Below are 9,888 nucleotides of genomic sequence, written 5' to 3' on the forward strand. Positions count from 1 at the left end.
GCTCTTCAATGAATTTTTCATGTCTGCATACCAAGATATATATAAAGTGATCGTATCGTACACCTTTGGGGCGATGCTGAGCACCAGCTGTTTCGCTGATGATTTATAGGTTGCCATGTTCAAGGTTAATAATTGGGAGAAACACGTTACAGTATGCAATGTATTTATGTCAGGTTAGAAGTTCAGTGGTGAGGATGAGATGTGAGGACGATAGGTGCTGTTTTAATTAGCTACATCCCAGCTTGCTGGAAAACCAAAAGCAGTTCCCCTTTCCAAAGGGAAAACCTGCGCCGTTTTGTATTTTCAACTCAGTTGAAACTGAAAGAGCAGAACGTCCTCCTTGTCTCGTCTGAGATCTGCTCCGCTGGTCACTGTGCATCACAGATTGGACACGGATGTGAAATGAAGGTGAAGGGTGAAGATTTCCCCAGGACAGAGCCCTCCCAAACTGGCAGGCTTTGGGACCAGCGTTGTGCAAAAAGCTCTGCCGTCCCTCCAACAGGGACAACTTCAGAACTGGACTTTTCTGACACAACTAAAAGGTGGAAACTTTTCTCCTATGGCCTGTTCCCACACAGGGCCTCAGTGTATTGCCACTGCATTGAAACACTTTGTAAAAACCTTTCCTCTTCCTTTCTGCTTTCCCGAGCTCCCTCAAAGCTGAATGCTCATTCCCAGAAGTCTGCAGCTTTCTTTACACATTGCCATGATTATATCCACCATAGGGAGCTTCAGCTAAGATGAGAAAAGGGGCTGATTCATTTCACAGGGACGCCTTTGCATCTGAATGGATTCAGCCACAGCATCTTGGGTGGAAATGGTTTGTCCATCCCCTCTTTATGTTTCCATCCGTGCCACCCTCCAGCCTGGAGGCAGAGAGGTGTGCTGGCACCTGGATCAGACCACGCTTCACACACCCAACTTGCTGTACCCAGCTTCTCACAGGACTGGTCTGGGGCTTAGATTTGAGTCCTTGACCATGGTATGCTCTGCTTTAAGGATTTCCTTGGTGTTGAGCTGCCATGTGCAGTAACATCCCTGAGCCGCAGACCTCAACTGGCTGTTGGGTGCCATGCATTTCAGCCCCGCTGTGCATTAGTGTGTGCTAAACAACCTGTTGAACTTCTGATAATGAATGCAGCCTGCCCTCTAAACAAATGGGAAGAGGTGCCCTGGCATAATAAAATCACCAGAGAGAGGGCAAGGAATAGCATGCAGATGAGATTTCATTCTCATAAATTGCCTCTCTATCACACCTGGAGTGTATTCACAATAGGAAGCTCCAAATATGATGAGGAAAGGGGCTAATTTATTTCATGAGGATGGCTTTAAATCTCAGTCTACACCTGCGCTAGAAAATTAATTATGGCTGTGATGAATGAAATGAGGAGTTACACCAGTAATGAACATCACCATATCCTGCTCTCTTAGCCCAATAAAATTTTCTTTAACTCAGCAGTGGCATTCATAAATGTCAGCAAAGCAAAACGTGAAGACAACAGAGCACGCTGGCCTGTGTGTAGGCAGCCCAGCTTGTGGGTACACAGAAAGAATGCCAGAGCCTGCACGTGTTTGTGTGCAATTTTTAAAGGCCAGGCTATGGCTTAGGCATTTCATAGAACAATTGGTGGAGGATCAGCTAATAAAAATGAGTGTCATAAATATCGTTACTGGGAGCTGTGTTTGGTGTTAGAATCCCAGGGCAGAAAGTTGGCCACATCCAAGCCAATAGTAAAAGCCATCCCAGTGCTGGGTTCTGAAATTAGAGCATCAAAACCGTAAACAAAATACCTAAATTATCCTATTAAATTATTGGATTGTATGCCCTGATTTATTACTGGAGGGTCAATCCTTAAGAACTGTATTACAACAGTTTATCAGTGCACGTTTGCCTCTTTGTGAAGACACACATCACACATGTACACAGCATATGCACTTTTAAAAGATTTTGTTTTCTTCTGGTTTCTCACTGCTGGGATTTATCCATTCTCTGCGACTGTCCTCCAGCCATTTGTGAATATAGAGTGGTGTGCATATAGAGAAAGCTGTATGGATTGTCACCCTTGCAAAGCACAGTATATTTGGGCAAAAACAGAAGGCCTGCTTTTTTCATAGCTCCAACTTATATCCACAGACTTTGGCTGTGTGCCTCCGATATGCACAAGGCTGGTGGGGGCCAGACAGCTGTGACAGATTGCATTAAAAAATTTGAATAATTAGTGACACACGGAAAAGCCTTTCAGATGGGCACCTTCCACAGGCCCTGCTGCCCAGAACTGTGGCACTGCCTTCAGCCTTCTCTCTCCTCTTCCACTGAAAGAGAAGACCTTGGTCTGGCAGCAGTCTTTGGACATCTAACAAGTCCGTCACCGTATAAGGGGATGAAGTGCTTTTCTGGTTTTTATTTGCTTAATTTTCCTAAGAATCTTGGGAGGTGATGATCCCACAAACCATGCTGTTCTTTACTTGTGTTTTGACTTATTCTTGCTTGCTGTAATTTTTGCCTATTATTGTTACTATCATGCTCCATGAACCCAATAATACCTTCTCCTTTGCAGCAAAGTTTTCCACGCTGGAAGCCAACAATTGTGCTCCCCCTCAGTCCTTTGGTCTTCAGACTGATTTGTGGTTTGTCCATTCCCTGAGGTTTGTGCCTATCAAACTGGCCCCGTCAGTCCTGCACTGGTTGTGCTCATTGGGCTGGGCTGGTCAACGAGCACGATGCTGCATCCCACTGGGCTCTTTGAGCAATTCTTCATCACGTCAAGTCAAGATCTTCTCAAGCATGAATGTTGCTGTTCAATAGATTTCAAGTCTCTATGTGAAGGCTTGATCCCTGCTCCCCACTAAGTACTGCTCGCACCAGGTCCTGGGAGGCCTCGTGGAATCTGATTTTAGCTATAAACTAAATCCTTTTGTACAGTTTCCAATCTGATTTTCAGTTGTATTGCAGAAATTCGAGCTAGAGCTTGCTTCTCCAATTTACTTAGGAGGATGTTATGGAAGGCTTTGTCAAAAGCCTTGCTAACCTCAAGTATATCCATGAAACCTATTGCTTTACCACACAAGGAAATTAATTTGATTTGATGCAATATATTCTTGACAAACCAGTCTTGGCTGAATCTCATCTCCTTGTTCTCCTCTGTGTGCCTACAAATATTTTTTTTATTTTCCTGGGAAATGAAATTAAACTGACAGTGGTTTATAATCCCCGTCCCTCTTTTCCCCTCACCCCCACCCCTGTACATCCTCTTCCTCTCTCCAGCCACACTGCAGTCTCTGTATGTTACTGCTGCTGCACTCTTCAGCCTTCTGCTGAAATTTCCATCTGTGCTTTCCTTTCCTGATTTTTTGTTGTTGTTATTGGTTTGGTTTGGTTTTTTTTCTGTGTTCCTCTGGTGTGGTAATTCCCCTCCCCCACTAAACACCTCGCTCCAGGGCTGAGGGATGAAGAGTTGCTGTCTCCCCTCCTGGGCTGTGACATTTGACCGCTTCACCCTCGGCCAAACAGCCAGTGGCTCACTGCTTCATTTCAGCATCCAAAATAAAATTGCTTTTTAAACTCCCCATGGACTCTTTCCAGGCTACTGCACAAATTACTCCGGCTTCTTCTCCTTTCCCCACCACTTCCTATCCTTACAGAGCAGTGGCCTCTTCCTTCTTTCTCAACTTTTATATAGCACTATAAATTTGTGAGGAGATTTACAGCCACTAGATAAGGCATCGTGGCTGCCCAGCAGTCTGCAGACTGCTCCTTCTCATCTCTCCCTGAGACAGCATCACATGAGCCAAATGGGAGCCAGGCAGCTCCCTTCTGTCAAGGTATCTTCAGCAAACAGTGCCAACACGTCAAAAATTATTGCAGCCTTCTGCCTCTCTGCAAGGGTCTGGGACACAAGGGGATTTGTGCATCTTCTGTGTGGCTTTCTGATCTCCTGCTTTGCACCTAAAGCAGACTGGGAGTTGCAGTTTCCTTGTCCTTCACATGCTAATGAGTGCAGCTGCTCTGGCAGCAGAAAAGCTGGGTGGTGAGCTTCATCAGAAACACCAGGAGTGGCCTTGCCAAGAGGATGGGAAGGAGCCTGGCTGATGGAGCACAGCCTTTCCTTGCTCGCCTTCACAAACTGCAGCCCTTTTCCGTGGTAGCGAGGGCGATGCCACTTTGTTGAAGCAGATCCTGATGGGTTCAGGGCATCCAGCGAACATCCTGTCCTCTGCACCCTTCCCACTGGGCAGCTTTGGTGAGCCTGTGTCCCCAGGAAGCACAGTGGTAAAGGATCAGCAAGGTTCACACAGTGACACAGGAAGGCTGGTGCTGCTGCTCCCCCTCAGCCCAGCACTTTTGGACCATGTTCCTGTTTTGTAGTCAAATCTTGGTTCCAGGTTGTGTGGCTGGATTGGGTTCGCAGGATCACTGAATCATAGAGTATTCTATATTGGAATGAACTCACAAAAATCACTGAGTCCAACTCCTGGGTCCACACAGGACCATCCAAAACCCAAACCCTATGTCTGAGAGCACTGTCCCAATGCTCCTTGAACTCCGGCAGCTTGAGGCTGTGTCCACTGCCCTGGGCATCCTGTTCATGCCACTGCCCTCTGAATCATTTCCTAACCCTCACGTGACCCTCCCCTGATGCAGCTCCATGCCGTTCCCTCAGGTCCTGTCTCTGTCACCAGAGAGAAGTTGGGTTCCCAAATATATTTTGATTTGAAGTCTATATGAATCATCTCATCTTTGAGTCTAAAAACATGTTCTAACCAAGCCAAGCTTTACACGGTTTTCTCCTTCGTGCTCTCAGTTGTTGCCCCATTGTCTTGCTCAGCATCTAATGACACCAGTCTCTGCTAGGGTATGAGCCTGTGAAGACCCTCTTGTTAATGCAGCTTAAGGTCCTGCTGGACCGAACCTGGTAAGCAGCAGCACTGTGCAGGCAGGGCTTCCCGTACCTGCCCCAGCTGTGCTGTGTGAACCTGAACTTGTGCATTTCCTGCCTTTGTGTTGTTTTGTTTTGCTCCATTGTTGGCGCACCCAGCCTCTCCCCTCGCCTCAGCAGCGGATGCGCTGTTAATTCAATGTCTTCCTATTTACAGAAACCCTCCCTTATTTTCTGCTCTTTGGGCGAGAGTGGGCCGCAAGCAAACTTTTGTGCCTTTTGCATGTTTTGCTTCATTTTTCCAGCAGCTGAGTCAGCATCTCCCTTTCTCTGAAGACAGCAGCCCTCTAAGCCTCTGTTATCTGGTGAGCGTGCCGCTTGCCACAGCCACCACCTAGAGCGGCTGAGATAAGTGAGACAGTTGAGGGAGGAACCCATCCTCCGCAGCCCATGAATGCTCCCAGTCAGCATGGGAAATATTCTGTGGAAAGGCTCCAGCAGCTGCTCTTACTCCCTCTTTGTTTCAGCCACTGCTGCCTATCTGGTGATGAACTGAGATGGGGACACAAGACCCCAAGCACAGTGCAGAGCCCAGCCCTGCTTCTCCCCTGCAGGACACGTGGGGAGCGCCAGGCCCAGAACAGAGCAGCTCTGTCTCCTGCCCTACACCAAAATCCTAAGCCCTAAGCCTTTCCTGTGCCTCCTGAGTGTTGGGGGGCAGTGAACCATGATGGCTTACTTCTCCCAGATACACTGATGGGCAGGAGGCCATGGCAGGAGCACAGGTTTCAGCTGAGCCCTAAGAAGACACACGCAGGAAGGGTACAAGAGCAGAGGGGGAAAGCATACGTGTTATATTTGTACACTTCTCACTGTCCTATATAAATTCTCGGGGTATGAGTTCAACTGTGTGTAAGATGGAAAAATCCTCTCCACGTAGCACAAACACCCACTGTATCCATTGGCTCATTTTGTGCTCCCTTCCTCAGCATCCCTGAAAAATACATGCCGGCATTAGGTAGGAAGCTTGTGTCATCTGCACACAAAAATACCTGCATGGCAGTTCCTGCACCCCAGGGAAGGCTGATACTGATCAGATTCTGCTTCTTAAGGCTGGTGTTTGCAGGGAGATCCACATTTATCTCAGTGGCTTTTCCTTCAGCTGTTTGTTATTAACCTTTTTCTCTTTCTGTTTGTTATTAAACTTTTTCTCTCTTCAACAAACTGAAGATCAAAGACTCAAAGCCAGAGCTCCACATTTATCTCAATGTGTTGTGTCTGAGCCAGGGAGTTATACAGCTCAGCAGTGGCTGTATGGGATCTGGGCAAACTCTGCTTGCTGTCCCATGTCTGCATTGGTTTCTGTATGGGATAACTCAGGGGCAGCCAGTGGTGTTTGAAAAGGCTGTGTTCTTTAGGCTGGGGTGAGGTTTGTGGGGTTAAACTGAGCACTCTGTGTTTCTCAGCTCAGCAGAGTCCAAGAGGAAGGCTGCACACTGCTCACTCTTCTCTCACACTGGTACCTTTGCATGGACACATTTATTGGTGTTGCTGTCTTGAGCACAGGGAGTTACCAACAGGCAGTGCTGCCCTTCCCAGGGCTGCATCCCCACACTGCCTGTGCATCCCTCAATTGCTTGTGGGGAGCAGCTGAGGGAACTGGGATTGCTAAGTCTGGAGAAGAGGAGGCTCAGGGGAGGAGACCTTATCGCTCTCTACCACCACTTGAAAGGAGTGTATGATGAGGTAGAGTTTGGCCTCTTCTCCCAGATAACAGAGATAGGACGAAAGGCAATGGCCTCAAGCTGTGCCAAGGGAGGTTCAGGTTACATATTAGGAAAAATTTCTCTCAGAAGAGTGGTGAGACATTGGAACAGGCTGCCCAGGGAGGTGGTGGAATCACTGTTCCTCAAGGTGTTCAAGAAGAGGGTAGATGTGGCACTGGAGGACATGGTTAGTTGGCATGGTGGAGATGGGCCGATGCTTGGACTAGGTAATCTTAGAGATTTTTTCCAACCTTAATGATTCTATGATTCTATGCCACATCTATATGTTTCCTGAACACTTCCAGGGACCGGTGACTCCACCACCTCTCTGGGCAGCCTGTGCCAGTGCCTCACCACTCTTGTGCCAGGTGAGAAGGGAAGAACCTCAACCACTTTAATTAGCAGCATGCTGATGGAAGTCATGCGGTGGGCAGCACCGCTCTCACGGTGACCCTGCTGTGGGCCCAGAGCCAGGAAGGAAGAATCAGAAAGCTGCATTTGGAGGCAGTGAGTGCCGGCAGTGCTGAGCACCCTGACTCCTCCACGCCCCAGCTAGCTCATGTGTGTGAAACCACGACCAGATAGCATCATTGCATGGTGTGCTGTGTTCTCAAATAAAGAGAGGAAGGAAAGGGATTTAAGTAAACAAGATCGGAGCGGCTTGCAGAACCGCAGCCAGGCAGCCCCGTCAATAAATGCACGCTGGCCTCGGCCAGCAGATTATTTCAATGTCAGCACAGATGCCATTTCTGGAAACTCCCTGCAGACCAAGGACGTTGAGGAGCCATTTTATTGCACTTGATGGGCGAGTGCAAGAGGCAGAGGTTAATAAGGCTAGTGGCATGCACAGAATACGCCAAATAAAAGGTGCAGAGTGAAAAGTTTCCATGAAAAATGTTCAATTCCCTGTAAGCAAGCCTAAGAAAAGGACATCTTTTCCTCCAATTACTGCTTTTAAATGAACATTTACAATTTTTTGCAGCTGCTAACGTGTGCAGTGCAGCACTCTCCTGAGCATATGAGTTCTCACCTAATATACGTGCATTTAGGTGCCTATGAAACTCACTCATCTCAGCTTACCTCCACACACACAGCACAAGGGAGTTCTGCACCAAAGCTGCGTTTGCATTCTTGTATCTGAGAGCACCGTGCGAGGTGTTTCCGTGCTGATCTGCTCCTACGCACAAGCCACTTTTATCCACGGAAATAAGGAAGTGCTCCCGCCCTCTTTGGGCTTGAAGAGAGATGTGAAAGAAGCAGTACTCTGCATTTGGAATACCACGAGCGTTTAGAAAAACAGGTTGTGTGCTTTAAGAAATACTCGTGTATGTAGGAATGTTTGAGATTGTACTTTCAGATGCCCTCAACCTGGAGTCACAGAGAGCTTTACCACCATGTGAGCCTCCCAACACCCTGGAGTTAACTGGGTTGGTGTGCTGCTTGCAAGGCTTGTCCTGCCTGGTGCAGGGACAGCCACATGCCCAACAGCACCACGAGTGCACTGGGAGCACCTATGGAGTGCTCTCCGCATCCCAGGGAAGAGTGCAGATGTGCCTATGAGACCCGAATAATAAGCTCCCAAATAGTTCCTAAGAAAGGGATTCCTAAATGATTTCTAAACAGTTCCCAGACATGGCTTACTGTGAGTCTGAAGGGACCACAAAGTTACAAACAGGAATGGAAAAGGGTTGCTGGGTGTTAACCTGGGTGCCTTTGTTGTGCTGTAAGGACAAAGTTTAGGGGGAAATCAGAAGGGGAGACTCTCAGGTCACTGGGCAGCACTTATATGAAATGTAGAGCTGCACACAGCCAGGCTGAACAGGGATGTCTGGGGTGAAGCTGCAGCAGGGGAAAACAGCCATCTCTCAGATGTTTGTCTGCACTGTGAGCGATGGACAGGCATGCAGACAGACAGACGGATGGAAGCAAAGCAGTATCTGCAGCAGTGACAGGGCTGCTGTGTCCCAAGCCCAAGGACTCTTAGGATCACCGTGAGTGCTTACGAAGACAAAATACGAACGTGTCTGCTGGCTAAACGCAGAGTTCTCACTGAATGCTGAGAAAGCAAAGGGAGCTGGGCTGTTCTGCAGGAAACAAATCCAAACAAAAGCCGCAGCAAAGCCAACCGCAGCAGCATATGCCACGACAAGTTTGCTGCTCACCCTTTGTTGGCAGGACAGGCTGCAGCTGCAGCGGGGGGAGCAGGAGCGCAGCTGCTCCCCAGAACCTCCTGCGGTCATCTGGGGGGGGGGGGGGTGGGGGGGGCAGCCCCCAGCTGGTGCAGTGCTGCTGGCAGGGAGCAGATAGGGCAGGTGAGGGGAGGGCTGCGAGTGCAGGTGTTCTGTGCCACTTACTGCTTGAGGGGAAAAAAACAGAGGGCTGAGGGTGCTGGAGCTGGTCAGCACCAGCTGTACGGGGCTGCAGGAGGATGGGTACCTCTGGTGTTGCCGATGCCCAAAGGGATTTTTGTTCATTTAGAAAATGCAACGCTTTATTAGGACTGCTGATTTACCACCAGTTGAAGCTGGAAGAATAATGGATAGATAAAGCAGGCTTTTTTTTTTTTTTTTTTTTTGATCCCCCAGATGGTTAATAAATGTATTCCCCAACAGACAAGCATATATTTTATAAATTCAGATGGGACAGGTGGGAACAGCAAGTAAATCTGGGTGAAGAATCCTCTGTATTTCATCCCCAAAGCTATTTTGCAGGTTTCATACGTTTTATCTATCAGGGCTCAGCACACAGCAGGGCTGTAGGGCAGGAGTGATACTCGCAAAGAATTCAAGCACGTAAAGTTAATGTGAGAACAGGTGTTCACTGCTATAGTTGATGGGGAAGAGTTTGGTACAGCATCAATATAAGGACAACATGAGCAGAGAGACTAAAAAGTATAGCAACAGAAAGAAAGGATACCAAACAGCTGGGGTGTCACATTTGTATGGAGTTAAAATAAAATGATGCTGTAACTCTGATGAAAAAAAGTTTAAAATCAAGTGATGGATGTGCTCAGGTACCTCATTTCTGTGCCACCAAAAAGAGGGAAAACATGCTTTGTCCAGACAGGCGAAGCAACAAAGTGGTTAAGTGGGTGAGGATAATAGCACTGTCTGGGCACAGCGCTTGCTGCCCCAACCATCCCCATGCTGGGAATGACCCCCTGCCCCAACCTGCCAGGGGGTACTGCTGGAAGCATGGCAGAACGAGATGATGGCTTCTTAACATCAGGATTGCAGTAATAGTAG

This window comes from Lagopus leucura, unplaced genomic scaffold (genome assembly GCF_019238085.1).
Source record: "Lagopus leucura isolate 7727_CA_CO unplaced genomic scaffold, USGS_WTPT01 Super-Scaffold_100002, whole genome shotgun sequence".
Lineage (NCBI taxonomy): Eukaryota > Metazoa > Chordata > Aves > Galliformes > Phasianidae > Lagopus > Lagopus leucura.